The sequence below is a fragment of the Echiichthys vipera genome (genome assembly GCF_963691815.1).
Source record: "Echiichthys vipera genome assembly, chromosome: 4".
Classification (NCBI taxonomy): domain Eukaryota; kingdom Metazoa; phylum Chordata; class Actinopteri; order Perciformes; family Trachinidae; genus Echiichthys; species Echiichthys vipera.
In genome coordinates, this window is record NC_139829.1 from 4,593,951 (window position 1) to 4,607,954 (window position 14,004).

A 14,004-nucleotide genomic window follows, 5' to 3' on the forward strand; every position below is an offset into this window, starting at 1 on the left:
GAAGGAGCACTTTGAGAAACTCCTTAATCCGACCAACATGCCCTCTTTTGTAGAGGCAGAGCTGGAGGCTGATGGGGAATCATTGTCAATATCTCTGGCGGAAGTCACTGAAGTAGTCAAACAACTCCACAGTGGCAAAGCCCCAGGGATTGATGAGAGTCATCCAGAAATGCTGAAAGCTTTGGGTTTGGAGGGGCTGTCTAGGTTGACACGTCTCTTCAACATTGCGTGGAAGTTTGGGACAGTGCCAAGGGAGTGGCAGACTGGGATGGTGGTTCCCCTATTTAAAAAGGGGGACCAGAGGGTGTGTGCCAATTACAGGGGTAACACACTACTCAACCACCCTGGTAAAGTATACTCCAAGGTGCTAGAAAGGTGGCTTCGTCCTTTAGTCGAACCTCAGATTGAAGAGGAACAATGCAGATTCCACCCTGGACGTGGAACAACGGACTAGCTCTTCACTCTCGCAAGGATCCTGGAGGGGGCCTGTTAGTATGCCCATTCAGTCTACATGTGCTCCGTGGATCTGGAGAAGGCATATGACCGGGTACCCCAGTAGATACTGTGGGAGGTGCTGCGGGAGTATGGGGTGAGGGGGTCACATCTGTGGGCCATCCAATCTCTTTAGACCCAAAGTGAGAGCTGTGTCTGGATCCTCGTCAGTAAGTCGGATTTGTTCCCAGTGGGAGTTGGCCTCTGCCAGGGGTGCCCTTTGTCACCAATCCTGTTTGTGATTTTCATGGACAGGATATCGAGGCATAGTTGTGGTGGGGAGGGGTTGCATTTCTGAGGGCTGATGATCTCGTCTCAGCTTTTTGCAGATGATGTGATCCTGATGGCATTGTCAATCAGTGATCTTCAGCACTCACTGGATTGGTCCGCAGCCCAGTTTGAAACAGCTGGGATGTCATATTTAATATTATCATATATTATATACTGTCACACCGCGGTGAGGAATGTCCTGTCTTGGGTTTTTTGTCTTGTGAATTTCATGGTTTTATTTTGAAAAGTAACTCTCCTCTCGTTTCAGGTCACTTGCCCTTCCTCTTGTGTCACCGGTCTGGTGTCTCCCTTAATCCCTGATTGTTTCCACCTGTGCTCCCTTCCCTGGTGTATATATTGTCTTTGTCTTCCCCTGTCACGTCGCCAGAGTATTTCGTCATGTCATGAAGCTCCAGCGTTTCACAGCCTTGCCACAGAGTTGCCTTGTGTTTGATAAGTATTGCCTTGCTTGTTTTTCTGTTTCCTTGTATTCCTCTGACGAAGAGTGATTTTGATTTTGATAAAGTTTTTGGTCAGTTGTGAACCCTTTTGTTTTCTAGAAAGCCATAGCCTCTTTGTTTTGTTCCTCCCTCCTTGTGGAGCGCTTTGTTTTTGTAATTATTCTCAGCACAGTGTAGGGTAGATAATTTAATAGCCTTTTGTCCTTTTCCTCCTCGAGAGTGATTTTCTGTTGGTGTAACATTTCTCAGTTTATTCATTATTAGACCAGTGTAGAGTTTTTTGGTTTCACCTCCTTCGGGAGCGATTTTCAGTTTCTAGCCCTGTTTCATTGTTTTCTTGTCTACCCTCTGTCAGTTGACGAGGTAGAGTTTTAAAGCCGTTTTGTTGTCACTTCCTCTGAAGGAGATACAAGTGCTACAGAATAAAAGCCTGTCATACTCGTTCTCTGACTGCATCTGAGTCCTCATTTCGCCAGGCCTGACAGTATACTCTGGCCAGTATGGACTCAGCAGAGGCAGAACGGGTGTTGGAGGTAGTGCGGACTCAGGAGGCGCGTCTCGGCCGTCAAGAGGAGTTCCAGACGGCGATGGCTGCGCAAATGGGCCACCTATCCTCCCAGCTCCAAGACCTACTAGGGCAGTTTCCGCAACAGAGACCTACAGCTCCGCTTCCTACCACAAATGCTGCACCAGCTCCGGCCACGCCCATCCAAGGAGCCGGTTGTAAGTTGGCTCCTCCAGCCCAGTATAGCGGAGAACCCGGACTGTGCAAGGTATTTTTGATTGACTGTTCAATCCATTTCGAACTAGCAACCCATGTTTTTCCCACCGAACGATCCCAGATTGCATTTATGATATCCCATCTGACCGGTAGGGCCAAAGCCTGGGCTTCAGCTGAATGGAGTCGCGGTTCAGCCATATGCTATACTCTCCTAGATTTCCAAACAGCATTAACCAAGACATTTCACCCTGTCATCACTGACCGAGAGAAAGCACAGGAACTGAGCAGTCTGAAGCAAGGCAGCGGTTCCGTGTGCGACTACGCCATCCGGTTTCGCACCCTGGCAGTGGAGAGCGGATGGAACGACACGGCCTTATACGATGTGTTCCTGAAGGGGCTGGCAGCCCCGATACAAGATCTCCTCGTCCCTCTGGACTTACCTCCTGACGTGGATTCCCTCATCGCGCTGGCTATCCGGACGAACAACCGGCTTACCCAGCTTCGGCGGCAGCGAGGCGTAAGACCGGCAGCTGCAGAGAGGACAACGAACTCGCCTTCCGCGAGCTGCCCGCTGGAACTTCGTTCATCGTCCGATCCCCCTTCCCATCCCAGCACCGATCGAGAGGTGGAGCCCATGCAGCTGGGAAGAGCTCGGCTGACACCGGAGGAGCGGAGGAAGCGGCAGCTGGAGGGAAGATGTTTCTACTGCGGAGAGGTCGGCCATCTTGTCTTATCATGCCCAGCCAAGAAATCCAAGGCCGTGAGTCATGTTACTGGTTCTAGCTCTGTGCCACGCACTCTCACCAAAGTTACGATAATGCATCACACAGCTACAGATTTGGAGGGGTTAATAGACTCTGGGGCGGACGAGAGCCTGATGGACTGGGGATTAGCCAAGAGGTTGGGGCTCAATTCTGAGCCGCTAGCCAAACCCATCAAGGCCAGCTCCCTAAATGGAAAGGAACTATTTGCTATTACGCACATCAGCGAACCCACTCAGATGTACATTGATCATCACCATGAAACTATTTGTTTCTATCTGTTCACCTCCTCCTCGCATTCATTGATTTTGGGACAATCTTGGCTGTTATTGCACAACCCCCACATAAACTGGAGAACGGGAAAGATCAGAAAATGGGCAACAGACTGCGCTAAGAACTGTATTTCCCCTGTAACTGAGGAAGAAGAAGTCACAGAGATTAACCTGTTTTCTGCCAACCCTGCCACAGACGCCGATTACCAGGACCTGAGCTCGGTTCCCTCCTGCTACCATCACCTCAGAACAGTCTTCAGCAAAACCAAGGCCCTGTCTTTACCACCTCATCGCCCATACGATTGTGCCATCGACCTAATTCCCGGTTCCACCATTCCCAAGGGGCGTCTGTACTCCGTTTCGGGACCTGAGAGGGAGGCCATGAAAGAATACATCACGGCGTCACTGAAAGCGGGCCTGATTCGACCCTCATCTTCACCAGCAGGGGCTGGGTTTTTCTTTGTGGGGAAAAAAGACGGGTCGCTTAGACCCTGCATAGACTACAGTCCACTAAATGAAATCACAATCAAGAACCGCTATCCTCTCCCTCTCATGTCCTCTGTGTTTGATCAGATACAACAGGCCAAAGTATTTACCAAACTTGATCTCAGAAATGCCTACCACTTGATTCGTATAAAGGAGGGCGATGAGTGGAAGACTGGATTTAACACGCCAAGTGGCCACTACGAGTACCGAGTTATGCCTTTCGGTCTCACCAATGCACCCGCAGTGTTTCAAGCCATGATCAACGACATACTACGAGACTTTCTTGACCAGTTTGTGTATGTTTACCTTGACGACATCTTGATCTACTCACCTGACCTTGACACACACCAAGACCACGTAAACCAAGTTTTAAAGAGACTGTTAGACAACGACTTGTATGTCAAAGCCGAGAAGAGTGTGTTTCATGCCGACACCGTCTCCTTCCTGGGCTTCATTGTAGCTCCTGGAAGAGTGCAGATGGATCCGGCTAAAGTTAGCGCTGTGGCAGATTGGCCTACACCCGACGGCCGCAAGAAGGTTCAGCAATTCCTGGGGTTTGCTAACTTTTACAGGCGGTTTGTCAGAGGCTTCAGCGCAATAGCTGCCCCTCTCCATGCTCTTACCTCCACACAGGTGCAGTTCCACTGGTCGCCCGAGGCTGAGAAGGCATTCCAGACTCTCAAGCACCGTTTCACCTCAGCTCCCATTCTCACCATGCCAGATCCACAGCGCCAATTCGTGGTGGAGGTCGACGCTTCCAATGAAGGAGTAGGTGCGGTCCTGTCTCAACGTTCCGAACGAGATGGCAAGATGCATCCCTGCTCCTTTCTGTCGCGGCGGCTGTCCAAGGCGGAAAGAAACTATGATGTCGGCAATCGGGAGCTGTTGGCGGTCAAACTCGCCTTAGAGGAGTGGAGGCATTGGCTGGAGGGGGCCGAACATCCATTCATTGTCTGGACCGATCATAAAAATCTGGAATATATCAGAAAAGCTAAGAGATTGAACTTGTGCCAGGCCAGGTAGGCTCTATTCTTTAACCGCTTTTCCTTTTCCCTTTCTTACAGGCCGGGGTCCCGGAACGTTAAACCGGACGTCCTGTCTCGATTATTCGACCCCGAGCCTGATGCCAAGGAGCCTGAAACCATCCTTCCACTGACCCGTGTGGTTGGGGCGGTGACTTGGCCAATAGAAACTGAGGTGAAGCGAGCTAATGGTGGTGCTCCATCACCTTGTGGATGTCCAGATAATCGCTTGTTTGTTCCCACCGAGTTACGTCCACAGGTGATCCATTGGGCTCACACCACGCTGCTTTCATGTCATCCGGGAGTCAGAAGGACGATGTTCGTCATTTCCCGGCGGTTCTGGTGGCCATCCATGGAGCCGGAGGTCCGGGAGTACGTGGAGGCATGTTCGGTCTGTGCACGGAACAAGACGTCTTCCGGGTCCCGCATGGGCCTTCTACAGCCACTTCCCATACCCTCCAGACCGTGGTCCGACATCTCCATCGACTTCGTCACAGGGCTCCCGGTCTCCCAAGGTAACACCACCGTACTCACGGTGGTTGATCGATTTTCTAAGATGGTGAGATTTATTGCTCTGCCCAAGTTGCCATCTGCCAAAGAAACGGCCGAGGACATGATGACCAACGTCTTCAGGGTCCACGGGTTCCCCAAGGACATCGTTTCAGACCGGGGGCCCCAGTTTGTATCACGGTTCTGGAGGGAGTTTTGTCAGCTCATCAACGCCAAAGCCAGCCTGACCTCGGGGTATCACCCGGAAGCCAATGGCCAGACCGAACGCCTTAATCAACAGTTGGAAACCAGCCTCCGGTGCGTGGTCTCACAGAACCCCTCCACATGGAGTAAACACCTGGTCTGGGTTGAGTATGCTCATAATTCATTGCCCACATCAGCCACGGGCTTCTCGCCATTTAACTGTGCTTTCGGCTATCAACCACCTCTGTTCCCAGATAATGAGCTGGAAGTGTCGGTCCCCTCCGCCCACGCCATGGTCCGCCGCTGCCGCCGCATCTGGGCAGCCGCCCGACAGGTGCTGATCCGACAGGGGGATCGCGTCAAGAGAACAGCTGACCGCAAGAGGCGACCTGCTCCTGCCTATCAGCCAGGCCAAAGGGTGTGGCTGTCCGCCAAGAACCTGCACCTTAAGGTTCCCTCCAGGAAACTAGCGCCACGATTTGTTGATTCCCAGTCGCCAGACTCGTAGGACCCGCAGCGGTCCGACTTTGTCTGCCTCGGTCCCTCCGCGTTCATCCCACCTTCCACGTCAGCCAGGTGAAACCTGCTAAAGAGAGCCCCATGGTTCCAGCCGGAGCACCTCCCCCGCCTCCGAAGGTGGTCGATGGAGGGCAAGCAGCTTCTGGCAGTACGCAACCGGGGCCGGGGCAGACAGTTCCTGGTTGACTGGGAAGGGTACGGACCAGAGGAAAGACAGTGGATTCCGTCTCCGCCACATTGTAGACCCCAGCCTCATTGACGACTTCTACCGGGACCATCCTGAACTATCTGGGCCGTCAGGAGTCGGCCCTAGAGGGGGGGGGGGGTACTGTCACACCGCGGTGAGGAATGTCCTGTCTTGGGTTTTTTGTCTTGTGAATTTCATGGTTTTATTTTGAAAAGTAACTCTCCTCTCGTTTTAGGTCACTTGCCCTTCCTCTTGTGTCACCGGTCTGGTGTCTCCCCTAATCCCTGATTGTTTCCACCTGTGCTCCCTTCCCTGGTGTATATATTGTCTTTGTCTTCCCCTGTCACGTCGCCAGAGTATTTCGTCATGTCATGAAGCTCCAGCGTTTCACAGCCTTGCCACAGTGTTGCCTTGTGTTTGATAAGTATTGCCTTGCTTGTTTTTCTGTTTCCTTGTATTCCTCTGACGAAGAGTGATTTTGATTTTGATAAAGTTTTTGGTCAGTTGTGAACCCTTTTGTTTTCTAGAAAGCCATAGCCTCTTTGTTTTGTTCCTCCCTCCTTGTGGAGCGCTTTGTTTTTGTAATTATTCTCAGCACAGTGTAGAGTAGATAATTTAATAGCCTTTTGTCCTTTTCCTCCTCGAGAGTGATTTTCTGTTGGTGTAACGTTTCTTAGTTTATTCATTATTAGACCAGTGTAGAGTTTTTTGGTTTCACCTCCTTCGGGAGCGATTTTCAGTTTCTAGCCCTGTTTCATTGTTTTCTTGTCTACCCTCTGTCAGTTGACGAGGTAGAGTTTTAAAGCCGTTTTGTTGTCACTTCCTCTGAAGGAGATACAAGTGCTACAGAATAAAAGCCTGTCATACTCGTTCTCTGACTGCATCTGAGTCCTCATTTCGTCAGGCCTGACATATACACAATGTTTGTCAACAAGTTCTAGAAATGAACATGAATTGAAACTGAAGAATAAATACATGATAAAATATATAGGAAAATAAACATATTCAGTATCAATCAGTTAATCAGTTAACTGTAAGTAATAAGTAAGTAATAAATAATAAATGAAATTAAAATCAATCAGAAAATGTATGTTCAGTCAGTCCATCACTATTTAAATCAAAAATAAATATGGCAGCATTTGTAAATCACTCCATGCATCATTTTCTGCTTTAAATGTTCTGTAATACATACACAGACACACGCTGATACTGACAGTGAATATTGGCCAACTTATATATATCTGACTCTAATAATTATCCATTTATTAATCCATGAATTGACATGAAACAACCCTGTAAATGTGCACAACCGTCTGAATTTGCACATTCAATGTGTTCTAAAAGTATTCTGCAGTCTATCATTTTGGGTGTGTTGAATGATTTCAGGTGTGTTGACCGGTTTCAGGTGTGTTGGCTGATTTCAGGTGTGTTGATTGATTTCAGGTGAATTGACTGTTTTCAGGTGTGTTGACTGTTTTCAGGTGTGTTGGCTGATTTCAGGTGTGTTGATTGATTTCAGGTGAATTGACTGTTTTCAGGTGTGTTGGCTGATTTCAGGTGTGTTGATTGATTTCAGGTGAGTTGACTGTTTTCAGGTGTGTTGGCTGATTTCAGGTGTGTTGATTGATTTCAGGTGAGTTGACTGATATCAGGTGAGTTGATTGATTTCAGGTGAGTTGACTGATTTCAGGTGAGTTGATTGATATCAGGTGAGTTGATTGATTTCAGGTGAGTTGACTGATTTCAGGTAAGTTGATTGATTCCAGGAGTGGATTGATTTCAGGGGAGTTGACTGATTTCAGATGAGTTGATTGATTTCAGGTGAGTTGATTGATTTCAGGTCTGTTGATTGATTTCAGGTGAGTTGATTGATTTCAGATGAGTTGATTGATTTCAGGTGAGTTGACTGATATCAGATGAGTTGATTGATTTCAGGTGAGTTGACTGATATCAGATGAGTTGATTGATTTCAGATGAGTTGATTGATTTCAGGTGAGTTGATTGATTTCAGGTGAGATGATTGATTTCAGGTGTGTTGATTGATTTCAAGTGAGTTGATTGATTTCAGGGGAGTTGACTGATTTCAGGTGAGTTGATTGATTTCAGGTGTTGATTGATTTCAGGTGAGTTGATTGATTTCAGGTGTGCCGATTGATTTCAGGTGAGTTGATTGATTTCAGATGAGTTGATTGATTTCAGGTGAGTTGACTGATTTCAGATGAGTTGATTGATTTCAGATGAGTTGATTGATTTCAGGTGAGTTGATTGATTTCAGGTGAGATGATTGATTTCAGGTGTGTTGATTGATTTCAGGTGAGTTGATTGATTTCAGGTGTGTTGGCTGATTTCAGATGAGTTGATTGATTCAGGTGTGTTGATTGATTTCAGGTGAGTTGATTGATTTCAGGTGTGTTGATTGATTTCAGGTGAGTTGATTGATTTCAGATGAGTTGATTGATTTCAGGTGAGTTGACTGATAACTGATTTCTCCTCCTCCATTTGGACGTGTGTATTTCTAGCAACAGGTGGATTTAAATCCTGTTTAAATGGAGTGTCGTTTAATCTCTCTCAGTTGATAATCAAACAGAAACAGGTGGTATTTTTACAGTTACATGCTGCAGAAATAACGATTTTACAGAAAGCTGGATTTTTCTCATGCAGACAGGTTTACATATGCTTTAATGTTAAAATGTGGTAAAGACCACTTAAAAGAAGAAAAATGTCAACATCTAAAGGGCTATACAAATCAAATTTGATTGACTGATTGGTTGATTGATTGATCTGCCGGATCTTAGACTTAGACTTAGACTTAGACTTAGACGAAGAATCCCGCAAGGAAATTGATTTTCCAGCAGCTTACAAAAACACAAGGGAGGTTTAAAAAAATACAGTATAGGATAACCAATAAACTCTTAGCTTAATAAATACAGAAAGTATAGATATATATATAAAACAATAAACAGTTAACAATAAACTCTTAGTCAAATATATATGAGGTAGATGTAAGAATACAGGTCAAATAAAGCGAGTCCTGTTTCATGCCGACCAAAGAGCCTGGCACGCATGATCAGTTTAGCAGTCTGGAGGTGTCCTTCTTGGACCTGTAGTGTCTGATTGTTGCTGGCTGCCTCCAGGTAGAAGATCTCATGTGGTAGGTACAATCTAACATTAAAGCATAACTAATCTGGATGGTTTAATACTTTCTCTAACTAATGATTGGACAGAGAAGAGCACAAGACTACAGCAGCTAAGAACTCAGTGCTGCCTCCACACAGTTTGATCGAAAGGTGATCCCTGCAGAGTGAAGTGAAGCAGCACGGAAACACAAGCCGCCTCTCTGATGTTTAATGGAAGGTGTGTGAAGGTGAGGGGTCAGCTGGCTGATGCAGAGTCCGGTTCTGTCATGGTTTACAGAGTTTTTATTGAGTCTGGCTTCTGTTAGCTTCTGTTACAGCTGCTGTACAACAGGAGCAAACCTATTCAGACTGATGGATGACCAAAATCCAACACCAGGACAGCGTCTAATGCCAGCATCAGTTTGCTGTAGATTACTGACCTCAATTATGTTGTCCCGTAACCAAAACCCTTAGTCTACTCAACGTCTGCTAAATGTTAAAATGTTGAACATGTTCAAAGTTGATGTCAACCCGATTTTCATTTCCAACCGGAATGTAACGTCTGTCCAATGTCCAACGTCCTCCTGATGTTAAACTGATGCCAGCTGGGTAGCGCCATCTTCTGACAAAACTACACTGTATCCTTTATTTTATTAATTTGCCTGACAAAAGGTAACGTCTAAAGACAACTGTCTTTCCTGCAAATTAGGTAGGTTTACATCAGCAGACTAGAATCTGTAGGTGTATCAACATATTGAGACATTACAGAGAGCGTAAAACCTTTTGAAATGTCTTCTTAATGTGTCATGAAGAGGATATTATGCTGGGGAATTAACATACCCCCCCCCCCCCACACACACACACACACACACACACACACACACATACAAACACACAAACCTAAAGGTGGTGATGATGATGATGATGATGATGATGATCATGATGATGATCATGATGATCATGGTGATATTGTGTCTGGCGTTTCCATGGTTCTTTATGTGCTCTGCGTGCAGGAGGCCCCTCCAGGCGGCCAGCCCTCATTATGAAGCTAAGCGGCTCAGATCAGGCCGACACCTGCTTCTCATTGGAAACAGCAGCAACCTTGTATTCCTGAAAGGGAAGTGCACAGCGCTGCGATAAAGTCGGCCTGCCTTTGATCTTTACACAAATGTCATAAAAAAGGAGCTGTTGTTCAGCTTGATCACTTTTTCCTTTAACATGAAGGAATCGCTTTAACTACGCACACGTGTTGACGCTGCAAGCTAGCTAGCTGCTGCGTGGCTACCTACTGCTACTGGAGGAAACAACGTAGCATTAGCATTTCTCCTGTGACACGAAGCCCGGGTGTAACCTGGTGTGATCTTTCATTCAATTCAATTCAATTCAATTCAATTCAACTCAATTCAATTCAATTCAATTTTATTTATAGTGCCAAATCATAACAAAAGTTATCTCAGGACACTTTACAGAGTAGGTATAGACCACACTCTATGACTAATTTATGATTTGCATAGACCCAACAATTCCCCCGTAGAGTACGGTGGTTACGAAAACCTTCCCTATTACAGGCAGGATATTCAGCATGATACGTTCATATGTCTGCCTAATGTCATATTGGCTTTATAAACACAGTCAGGTGTCCACGGTTTTAGAGGACTGTCGCTAGAAATGTCCCCCTTTTTCTGAGTGTGTGTGTAAAAAACAGGCCACAAAGTCTTTTGCGCATGGACAAAGACTGAGCAGCAGAGCCTACAAGTTGACATCTCAATTGTGTTGTGATTTTTTTTGCACAGTGTATGGGCAAAATACAAGACACCAGAACTGTCCACCATTTTTATTTCCTAGATAATAACTAATGATATACTGACCGCAGAACTGGACATATCACCGGCTTAAGTCGTCAGGGCCATCACAAGAAACATAAATTAAGAATAAATAAACCCAGCAATGACAAGACCAGACCAAAATAATAAACTCTGGGTCAAACAAACACCATACTTTCACCCAGGAGACTGCTGTTCGCGTCCTTTTTGTGAATTTGCTGTTTCCCATACGATGGCGAAGACATGCCCTATCCTACTTCAGCCTCTCATTGGCTAACCCTGGTATCCTTACCCTGACCAGTCTCACTCCTCATGCTTAAACCTAACCAACCCAACCCAACAAAGGTAAATCAAAGTAACCAATCAGAGGAAGAGTAGAGCAGGTCATGCCTTCGACATTTTCTGTTTATGTCCTGTGTTTAACTTTCGATACGTAACAAGTACAAAAACATCCACGTGTGACAAGTTGAGATGAGGATGGGTTAAAAGTCAGGCTGCCCTCATGCAGTTTTCATACATATTACAACGAAAAGTAATGTGCATTAATCTGTGTGTATTCCACGTGTTTATTGCGTGTATTCCCCATAGTTAAAAGCATGTGATGTAGTATAAGACAGCGAGACGTGTAAGGAGGCCGGTTGGCTCCCGCTCCCCTGGTTCAAAGTCCTAAAACACAGGACTTTAAACCAGGGGAGCAAGGTCAACCCTTTTTTCTGAACCTAACAAAGTGTTTTCATGCCTACCCTATCTGTCACCTTTTGTTGACTAAAATCGGTTGCCTTTTGTGTGTCGTTACACTTACGGTTTGGTGTCTTTACACTTCCGGTCCGGTCCCGCGGTCCATCAGTGTGTTTTTTTGTACGAATTTCTGTGCATAACGTTTCACAGAATTTGGTCTGGACCCGTTCATGAGAACACGTGGTTATAATACACCTACCAACACCTCGACAGGTCTCTATATAACATGATGATGAGATGAATGTCATAACACTGTTAATTTGAGAGGATTAAGTAATTTGAGGGGACATTTTGATTCAGTTAATGAATTACTAAAGAATTAAATGAAAATATACCGTATATATTTAGCACTCAAAGTACTGGTTGACATTTTGTGCGAAAAAAAATAACAAATAAAATTAGCGATGTGTCTTTTCTCAGTAAATATAAAATATATATTTTCCTTCCCTGATGACGGGTGAAGCAGCTTATTGTTAGCAGCTGCTCCAGCTGTCAGGGATATTACAGAACTGTGGAAACAAACTATGTGCCCTGTACATTAAGCGACGGGATAACAAGAACAACAAAGCGTAAACAACATCCTTGGGGTTCAAACCAGTCTCTCAGACAGGGGGCTGTTTCTTGACTACATGTAGGGTCCAACTTATTACATCTATATTATTTGTCTGAATACATCACTACGCACTATTCATGGTTGTTTCGAGAAGTCTTTAATTACAAGTGTAATTAGTATATAGTACTCACACTTTAACACCTAAATGCTTTCACACCCGAGCTGTTTGGTCTTGTTTAACTGAACCCTGGGGCATTTCATTCAGTAGATCGGTTGGTTTTGGATGGTGTGGAAACTCATTTGAACCTTGGTCAGCTGATTAAACTGTTGAGTGGGCCTTATCAGTTGCTTATCAACAACATAGATATGAGGCGGTAAGGCCCAACTCCAACTTCTGGTTGAGGACAGTTGAGGTGGTGGACAGGAGACCTGAGTTTGCACCCCATGTAAAAGCAAAACATAACCAACCAAATATTTTTGGCATCTAAATTTAACCATGGAGTTTTGGCATCTAATCTTAGCCATGTAGTTTTGGCATCTAAATTTAACCAATTCGTTTTGGCGGCTAAACTTAGCCAAGTAGTCTTGGAATCTAAACTTAGCCAACTAGTTTTGGCCTCTAAACTTAGCCAAGTAGTTTTGGCATCTAAATATAACCAATTAGTTTTGGCGGCTTAACTTAGCCAAGTAGTTTTGGCATCTATATTTAACCAATTAGTTTTGGTGGCTAAACTTAGCCAAATAGTCTTGGAATCTAAACTTAACCAAGTAGTTTTGGCATCTAAACTTAACCAAGTAGTTTTGTCTTCTAAACTTAGCCAAGTAGTTTTGGCATTTAACCTTAACCAAGTTAACCTGACTCTCACCAGATGAATTTCATTCTGCCTTGCTTCCCTCATCCATCTGGGATCACTCGACTGGGAAATGATTTCAGGAGGCTGAGCGTTATCAAATATCCTTTCATATAATTGGTTAAACCACTTTTCCGTCATCTTTATTGATGTGCTACTTTAACCACTCACATCACAACCAAGGTGTGACAGTGATGAGAGCGACGCAGAGAAAGCCAAACAGAACAGCCGGCATTGTTTCCACCAACAAACGCCTTCAGAGCCGTTCTCTGGTGTTTTTTTTAAAAAAGAAAGATTCTCTAGAATGGATAAAAAGGATGAAACAACAATGTTGGTGTCTGCTTCCTAGATGCAAGCTGTCACAGTCGTTTCTTTGCTATGTCACATCTATAAAACCCTGCCCAGTGGTCGTGATTGGCCTGACCATTTTTCGTGGACCCTGGAATCACTTTCCTATGGAGCGAATCAAGATGGAACAAAAGTCATCTGGCGAGAGTCAGGTTACAACCAAGTAGCTTTGGCATCTAAACATAACCAAGTTGTTTTGGGGTCTATCCTTAACCATGTACTGTAGTTTTGGTGTCTAAATGTAATCAAGTAGTTTTGGAGTCTAACCTTAACTAAGAAGTTGATGTCTAAACCTGAGCAAGTAGTTTTGAAGAGGCCCTAATACTCTGTTGTAGCTGACAGATTAGAATTCAGCCTTTTCATTTTTGATTCTCACTTTAAATCGAGTCTGTCTTAGAACTTTTGATGTGGTCATTTCATCTATTGTTGCTCTTCAGTTTGCATACTTTATCGACATTACTGGAGGCATTTGTAGTGTCATGAGTCGCGCTCTAGTGGTTTTTCAAAATAAAAGTCCTCTACTACTTTTCTGTTTTTGTAGTGGGGAGGCACATGCTCTTAATACTGAGGGGGCTTGTTCCCTGCGACACCCTCCAGGATCTGCAATACATCCTCCTTTTATTAGTCAAAGAATGGGTTGTCCTCCATGCTGCTAATGTCCACTGATGAAGATACCTGACAGACATCATCT